This window comes from Acomys russatus, chromosome 20 (genome assembly GCF_903995435.1).
Source record: "Acomys russatus chromosome 20, mAcoRus1.1, whole genome shotgun sequence".
Lineage (NCBI taxonomy): Eukaryota > Metazoa > Chordata > Mammalia > Rodentia > Muridae > Acomys > Acomys russatus.
In genome coordinates this window covers 42,807,970-42,817,651 of record NC_067156.1, presented here as the reverse complement: position 1 = coordinate 42,817,651, position 9,682 = coordinate 42,807,970, and positions in this window count along the sequence as shown.

Here is a 9,682-nt window from a genome sequence, read left to right as displayed (position 1 = left end):
ATGACAAAATGAACTTACTCTTGGTAAAGATTTTATCCTACAACCTTCACATTTGTTGTTTTGCAAAAGATTTGTCATACACTTTATTTTTTCTGTTACAGATTTATTTTTATTTATGTATATGTATGTGTGTGTGTGCCGTGTGTGTGTCTGTGCCAGTAGAGTCCAGAAGAGGGCGCGGGATACCCTGAAGCTGGAGTCACAGCTGGTTATGAGGAGCCTAGCATGGGTCCTCTGGTAGAGTGGCAAATGCTCCTAAGTGCTGGGCCATCTCTCCAACCTCCATTGCACTGTTGTCTACCGTGGTGCTTGTTGTTTCAACACTTCCCGGTTCTCTAACTGGCACTCTGCAGTTCCTGACTGTTCTCTTTATGTTGTGACAGAGACAAATCATTCAGATGATTTTACAAGATAGCTCTGCTGTTGTAGGTATTTTCCATATGTTAATTTTCCAATACGATGGTAAATATGTCATTGAATATTATACATTGGAATAAAACATGTGGCAGTAAAATTAGCTTTCAGTACTACTGATAATGATTATATTTACTAATGTGATATTGTATCAACATGTCGTCCTGAATCTTTTGAAATGCTAACTTGCTGTAAGCTTTTTATAATCATAAAATATGCCCAATGGTGCTGTAGTGGCATGAATGTATTAGGATAACAAATAGCTCTCTGTTTAGACAAAAGTCCTGCTCAATAGTGAGACCTTGTGCCTGCTGCAGAGCCAGCCACAGACTTGTGAGATTATAAACTCTAGAGGGCAGTCTACCTACCATTGCCATTTTGTTAAACTGACAAGGCATTCAACTGTCTTCTAAATACTTATCCTTATACTACAGATAAGTACATCGCTCATCCTTTATCAAAGAAGCCTTATTTTGCAGAAAACAGAAGCCTTTAATGAGAATTAAATCTGTGGATTGTTCATCCTCAAATGGGACATCTATAGTATAATATCTAAACCCAAGTCCCATGGAACAAAATGAAAAAAGGGATGGAAAGAGTAAGAGCCAAGGGAGCTGGGAAGACTGCCCTGAAATGTTTTCTGGACATAACAGGGATGTACCATGAACTCTAAACACTATTTTTGCCTGCATAAGACTTGCACAAGGTCGTACCACTCAACACGCTAACGTGGATGGGCAAAAGTTCACAAGTCCCTCCTATGCTCAGTAGAAGACTTACAGGCAGTTAATGCCTGCTGAGGTAAAGAAAGCCAGTTTCCTTCAGGGATGAGCTCACTGACAGATTGCCCATGTCCCAGTTGTCATAAAAAACTCATAGACATATGGGCAACACAGACTATACTCATTAGGTCCAGTGAGTGTGTGTATATATACATGTCTGTGTGTAAGTACATGTATACCATAATAACTATAGAAGTATTTATTGCTGTGATGTACTTCCCAGGGAGAGCAGAACCAGTCTAAGTGTCCAGGAACTTTAAAAAAAACTGACCTCTGTAGGCTTTCTCTGACCAGAAGAATGGCTATCTGAGGTCTGCTTTCCTTTGTGCTTAGTAGCTCTTCCTCATATCTTTTAGTTTGGGCTTCATAGATCTGAGGATGCTACTACGTATGTACTTCAGTTTTCTGGGGGTTTAATCCTCCTTGTTGCTCATGGGTAATTTTCAGGAAGAGAAATATCACTTGAAATTAGATATTTCTTTCATTTTGTGTGTCTATAGGTGTAAGTATTTCTGAGTGCATTATGGGCAGTGTACATACACGTATGTGCATATGAGGTTGAAAGCTAGAGATTGAACATGGTGTCTTCCTTACTTAATCCGTATTTACTTTAATTTCTGAGACAGGGTCTCACTATGATTCCGAAGCTCACCAATTCAACTGGAGTGGCTGGACAGCAAGACCCAGGGATGCTCCTGTCTCTGCTTTCATAGCACTGGAACTACAGGTATGTGCCACAAGATCAGGCTTTTCATGTGGGTGTTGGGGATCCAAACGCAGGTCCTCATGATTATGCAACAAGCCTATATATTTCTTATGTTTTAAACATAATTTTTCAGACATAAGTTTGTGATGTATATTGATTTATATGAACAACATGGTTTATTTATTCATGGGCATGGATGTGATGGTAGTCACTAATAACTCTCTAGCATTTAAAGTTTCACATCTTACATCTAAGTATTTAATTCACTTCAGTTGATCTCTGTGTAAGATGAAAGGTGTACATAGTTCATTCTCTGGCATGTGCACATCTAATTTACACTACATGATTTATGGAAAACCCCTTCCGCTCCCCGCAGTCTGTATTCTTGGTAAGCTGTCAAAAATCAACTACCTGTACCAGGTTTATAGGTGTAGCAGGTGACATCTTTAACTGCTCTTGCATAGGACCTGAGTTTGGTCATCATCACTTACAGGGCAGCTCACAACCATCTGTAATTCCAGTTCCAGGAGAGCCATCATCTGGCCTCTGTAGACGTACATCTACATATATACAGGCAAAACATTCATATGGATAAAATATCTTTTTAAAAGGAAGAATAAAAAGGTGGTAAACTTTAAGCCCCTACCCAGATCTAGCCAACGGTCAGAACATTCTCCACAGTTGAGTGGAGAGTGGGATATGACTTTCTCATGTACTCTGGTGCCTCACATTTGACCATGTCCCCTGGAGCGGGAGACCTGGTGGCACTCAGAGGAAGGACAGCAGCTTGCCAAGAGGAGACTTGATACCCTATGAGCATATACAGGGGGAGGTAATCCCCCTCAAGAACAGTCATAGGGGAGGAGAGTAATGGGAAAATGGGGGGCAGGGGGAGGGAAGAATGGGAGGATACAAGGGATGGGATAAACATTGAGATGTAAAAAGAATGAATTAATAAAAAAAAAAGAATAAGAAGAAGTAGTGTGTGAGGAAGCAGCTTTTGGCATCCTTTAGGTTCAACTGCCACTGTACCAGAGAAGAACTGAGGAGGTCAACATTGGTTCACACATTGGTCGGATTCCCTGTCCAATTTGCCATTTAACTGTTTAGCACCCTGATCTCGACCATTGTTAAGCTTTTCTGCCTTGTTAGCATTCTGATAGGAAGCTCCAATAAATCCACTTGGTACATCATTTTCTTTGTTCCTTTGGTTTCAGAGCAGCTTACCCTACATATGCACCACACTTGGCCAGAACACCAGTCTTTACTGATTTCCTTCTTGTTTGTCCACCAGTTACTGAGAGAAGAGTATTTAAATATCTGAGTCTAGTCATGGATTGGTCTATTTAAAAAATTCATTTTGAATACTGGTGAAAAGATAGGAAGTCATGGCTGTGTGTTGTCTTGGGGTATAATAAACAGTATGAATTATTTCTTTAAAATGTGTTCTGATGTGTACTGTATATTCATCTTTGTTCTAGGAGCTTTCCGTATGATATTTCACAGGGATGTGTCATTTCATATTCCTGGGCTGAAATAAAAGCACCAGTACTTCAACTGGCTTTTTAAAAAATGTTGAATAATCTATAAATCCATATCAATTACACTTGACAATCTGGTTTCCATGCAAACCACTTATTTTATCTGGTCAAGGGATAGTTTGAAAGCTGGTTGACATGGTGACAAATTTCTATTATGTCATTGATGTACAGTTTGAAACAGAAGTGTAATAGGTAATATGATTTCAGATAATCTCATATTCTTTACCCATGAAAAATTCATAAATGCATTTGCATTAACCTAGTTCTCATTCTATTTTGTAATAATCATGTGGAAGAAACACATAATGCCTTGTGTCTTAGATTATATGTCAATTCGATCATCACTGCTACAATGGGGAAACCCTTTTTCCATGAAAAGAATATAACAGAACGAAAGAGAGAGAGAGACAGTGGGAAAAAAACCCAATCCAGTGTAGTCCTTCCCTTAGCTCATAGACAGGGATTTTGGGTGAACTAATATCAGACTGAATATGGAAAATGTACACAGGTTTAATTAATTGTATTGTATATGACAATCTTGACAAGTGCAATACAAGGTGAAGGGGAGCTATATGAACATAGGAAGGTAGGCTCCCCAAGATAGCTGCTTCTTGTTCTCAAGAGTCATTGAGAGCAGGAAGGCACAGAACCACTAGGGGAAGGAGAGAACCCAGGAGCCTAATAAAGTAGTGAAGGGCAGTGTTCATTTAAGGATCTTCCATCCTTAGGCATCTCTGACCTAGAAGGGCTAAAACCACTGCTTTCTCACTGCTGCTGCTGTTGCTTGGTCTTCTGTCTTTCCTGGTCATTCAAGTCTTTGTGCCAACGAGCAAGCTTGGCAAATCTCTAGACAACCAGTGGCACAGCTGTTACAGAGGTAATAGCCAAACGTGACACTTTTTAGGCAAAGCACAATAATTCCATGAAGGTTTGACAGAACAATTAGTAGCTGTCCAGGGCTAGGAAAGTAAATTCTAGAGATATCACTAAGAGATACATAGAAGGTAGGTGTGGAAGGGGATGAAAGATTGCTCCAATGAATTTATTTATTCTGGCCACTGCACCCTCAGTTACTACTCTCTAGCTGTCAAGGCCATTTTTCTATCCTCCTTATGTGAAGGACATCTCTTCCAAGAAAATCTTTATGACAGCATAGCATGGAGACAAGGAAAAACCACATGGCCTATTCTGATGCTAAAGTTCCTCACAAAAATGTTATCCTGAAACAAGCAACATGCCTGATTATTATGTTTTGAGATGGCATGTTTTAAACGCCTTTGGGAGAGTATGTTTTTGTTTTGTTTTGTTTTTTAAGAAAGTCTCCATACATGCACACACATGACCCTGTAAAGCATTACCAAGCAGGAAAACACATACTACACACATGCTCTCACTCAAAGGTGGAATTCCAAAATCTTAAATTCATGGATTCTGAGAGTAAGTATAACGATGGGCACTAGAAACTAAGAAGGCGGGAGATGGGGAGCTTGGGACTGGTTGGTAATACAATTAAGAGAGAATAAGCTCTGGGTTTTCATGGCTCAGTAGGGTAGATATAATTAACCACAGTATGTTATACACAAAAGAGGATTTCAATGTTCCCACTCTAAAGAACGTTTGTTGACTTGATACAAGTAAAAATACCTCATCATGCTTCCTAAGGACACACAAATGCATCTAATTAGAAATTTTAAAATAAAAAAAAAAATGAGCGAAGCAGATTCTATTTGTTACTTTTCTCACCATTTGACAAAATACCTGATAAAAAGTAATGGAAGGAAGGACAGGTTTGTTTTGGTTCAGTCAGGCTGATGCCTTCCGCTATGGCAGGGATCCATGGTGGCAGAAGCGAGGGTGGCTGGGCTTGCTGATACCGATGTGAGGAAGCAGAAAGGCAGGAATGCTGGTGCTCAGTCACTCCCTTTATCTTTTTAATTCAGTTTTTGACCTAAGCCCATGGGATGAGACTACCCACATTTAGGATGGGTCTCCCATTCTAATTTAAAGCAATCCTCACAAACATGCCCAGAGGTGTGTCTCCTAGGTGATTTTAAACCCAATGATATTGACAGAGAAGACCAACCATCACAGTTCCACTCCTTGTCAACTTGACACCTAGATGATCACTTAAATTACTACATTGCACCTGTTCCCCCTACAGTCTCATGCTCCTGCGCAATGCTGTTACATTAGTTCCATCTCTAAAAGCCCTGACCTGCCACCTGTAGCACATATATAATATCCCTGAGCTGCTCCCATTCTACTCCTACAGCTATTCTTGTTGGGTATGCCATCATCCTGGAAAACACAATATCCTGAGATTTACCATTGGAACGTCAATGGTTCTCCTTGTGGGAAATCCAACCCTGACACACATGTCCTGGCCGCAACAACTCTCAGAAATCTTGGTGTTATCCTTAATGACCCTATAACGCTTGGATTCTGCATGTCTGATAAACTAGCATCATGTGAGTGATGCTTTGGCATGATGCTGTCAACTTGAAATAAAGTCTGGCTTGGGGGTTAAGATGCTTTTAGGTCTAGATAGATGTTTTAAATTGATAATGATGAGATATGATAGATACTGATTTACATTCAGAATTTTAGACCCACCAAGATAAGAAAGATGTTTTCTTCAAGGCTGCCAAGTACAAATAGTCAAGCCACTATGAATGTACCATATGTATAATTCCTGATTGTTTCATGTTTCTCCCTGTGTGTATTTTATTTTATATATGTGTAATAATATAAATGTATATGTAAAAATATGTAATAGAATTGTAAACTCCCTTCTTTCATAGTTGGAATGGCTTCTGAGATCCTTGGTAGCTGAACCTGAGAAAATACTTTCCCAGGCAGTTGTTAACATGGAACCTCTTCAGAAGCATTCGGAAAGTATGATCTCATCTTTCCATTGGATTTGCATTCATATGATTAGAACATTGAGTGAGTGGAGTCTTGTCCTCAAGGCACCGTTTGGATCGTCCAATGAGGAACATGAAATTTGTTTTTAGTGGGATGATAACAACTACATCTGACTTGTCCCACCTATTTTATATGCAGCTTTAAATTACCTCATGTTCCTTTCTTCATGAAATTGAACATTTTTTTATCTTTCTTTTTGTTATAAAGGCTTATTTATTTTTATTTTAAATGTATGATTTTTTTGCTTGCATGTTTTTATGTATGACATATGCATGTCTGGTACCTGCATAAGCCAAAAGCGAGCATCAAGTCACCAGCAGCTGGAGTTATAGTTGGTTTTGAGCCACCTGTGGTTGCTGGGAACTCTTCTTGAGTCTTCTGCAAGATTATCATGTGCTCTTCACCACTTAGCCATCTCTCCATCTTCTACCATCTTTCTGTTCTTTCTCACTGGTGATGAGACTTAGGAGCAGTGAGCACCAACCTTTCTATAAAATGAAGGTTCTGCTGTCGTGACATTTCTTCCATTAATTTGAATTGAGCCTTACTCCATTCTGATGGAAAGGGCAGAATGCAACCCTCTGCCAAACTGTAATAGAAATGCTTCTCTGCCTTCCTGATAGAGTCCTTACTCATTTCTGAAACCTGTATCTCCATTGTCCATATTTCTCTTCCTATTTCATTTTTCCAAACTCTTACAGAAAAGCATATTAAGCTCCGATTACAGCATCCTGGGGCTTCTAGGACTTCTCTAGCCTACAACTCCAAACTCTTGCACATTTTCCCCAAGGTCCTTAGCCACAGGCTCGGGTTTGTTACAGCAACAGCCCTGTTCCAGTTTCCTGTTTAAGTTACATCTTTCATTGCTGTGGGGGGAGGAGGGAAGCTGACAAAAGCAATTTAGGGAAGCAAAGGGTTAACGCTGAGGATTTCAGGGGCTACAGTTCATCACGTCTGGGGGAATGCACAGCAACAGGAACATAAAACAGCTGTTCACAGGCATCTGCTCTCCTGAGGCAGAAAGACTCAGGAGTGCTGGGACTCACTTCCTGGTTTTACTCAGTTCAGGACCTCAGACCGTGAAACTGCGATGGTGCTCTAGCAGGACACTGGCCCAAGGGGCATGTCCCATGAAAGTCTTCACTAACCAGGAAAGTGGGACAGAGGGGAAGACAGCCTATTGACTCTAGGTGAGAGAAGCATGGAGAATGGGGAAATGGAAGGATCCAGAGGGTCCTAGAAACCTACAAAAATAACATTATGGTGGGCAGATCTCGGGGTCCAGGGGTCCTGCTCAACCTATGGCACCAGCCAAGGACAATACATGCAGTAAACTTTGAACCTCTACTCAGATCTAGCCAATGGACAGGACATTCCCCACAGTTGAGTGGAGAGTAGGGCCTGACTTTCACACAAACTCTGGTGCCCCATATTTGACCATGTCCCCTGGATGAGGAGGCTTGGTGGCACTCAGAGGAAGGATAGCAGGCTACCAAGAAGAGACTTGATTCCCTATGAGCATATACAGGGGGAGGAGGTTCCCCTCAGGAACAGTCATAGGGGAGGGGAGTAAGGGAAAAATGGGAGGGAGGGAGAAATGGGAGGATGGGATAACAATTGAGACGTAATATGAATAAATTAATAAAATATAATTTAAAAAAGGAAAAAATTCAGACTGTGCCCCTCCTCTCTCCCTTTCCCCAAGTTAAACGTATCTGAGAATGTACTAATACACATTCCCAGGGATGTGTACCTGTGATGGGTCTAAATCCAATCAAGTTAACAACAAATATTAATCATCACATGAATCTATTAGGAAAAAGGAAGAATTGTCCTCTTTCCCCGTAGACCCTGCTGTAGATTTTCTAAAGTTATATATTGAGGTAAAAACAAAAAGAGATATACTACCATGCTAATCCTGAGGAATAATAGCCAGAGATTGACTTTTTACATGTAAATTTATAAGTTCAAACTATATCGCAGTTGTTTGTAAGCAACGGGAGAGTGAATTATTTGTCTTTAGTTGAAGAAAAACACTTGTCCATTCTCATATAATTAAACAAAATACATAAACGTCTGTGAAAACAAAATTCTACATAAAATATCTCAAAATTGTGAATGAAAACCACAGGAAAGAAAAGCCTTCTGTGAAACCAAATCCCGCATTATACTTTATGAGATCACAGAAACATTGTTTCCTAAGTTAAGCATATATTGGTGAGCATGGAATGCTTGAAGTTCAGTCTCATGGTATGATGCTAACCTTGGACAAAGAATAGAACCTACAAAATCCAAATGATTTCCTGCACTTCAGGGTGAAAGTCTTTGCTCACACAGATGTCTTAGCTTCTAGAAGCAGTTTACCTAAGTCGGGTGTTTCATCTGTGCAATGGCCATAGACTTGAAACTGACGTTATCACGTGTACTTCCTGTCCAAACCATAAGAGCAATGCTGGCTTCCTGAACTCAGTGTTGTCATTCGTGTTCGTTCTGAATATCTAACAAGGAATTCACTAAATGTCTGTGTAAATTTCTGATGAGGCCTAAAGGATGACACTTATAAAAATAACCCACAACCCAAATATGTTTCAAATACTGAATAACACGATTTTTAGTTTTTGGTTCAATTATATTTCTTAATGAAGCTTATTGATCAATGCAATTTATAACTACAGCCACATACTTACAAAATGGATCTTGAAATAAATTGAGTACATCATTTTGAGGGGCCAATCCCTCCTCCACACAGGATCCCAAGGGGAGCCCACTCAAGGCTGAGTGCTCTCATTCTAAGCATACTGTCCAGCTGTGGGTCTTTGTATTGGCTACCATCTACAATAAGAAACTTCTTTAATGAGGGCTGAGCCATGCATTCATCTTTGACTATTGAAATATATAGTTAAGGTAGTAGTAGTCTTTCCCCTGGGCCTGTTCCCTATCTGTTATCATGTTCTTGGCCTTCCTTTTTAATAGCATTAGATATCGGTTCCATTTCCTGGAGTAGGCCTTAAGTCCAATCAAAAGAAAGTGGCTGATTACTCCTTAATGTTGTGCCACCGTTGCTCTGGTTGTCCTATCTTAATAGTATCACTTGCAGCGGTCATAGCTGGATAAGACTGATGGTTATTTTTCTCATCCAATAATGTGTTTAGTAGCATCTAGCACTATAAATGTTAATTAGTAGGGGTAAAGCTACCAGTTGAGTACTAGCCGTATTTGCCCATGGTGTATGCTCTAGTATGTGGTGTTTTCAGCAATAGGGTCTAACTGTCAGGTTATGGAGAGTAACAGATAGCATTGGCAATGGCCTATAG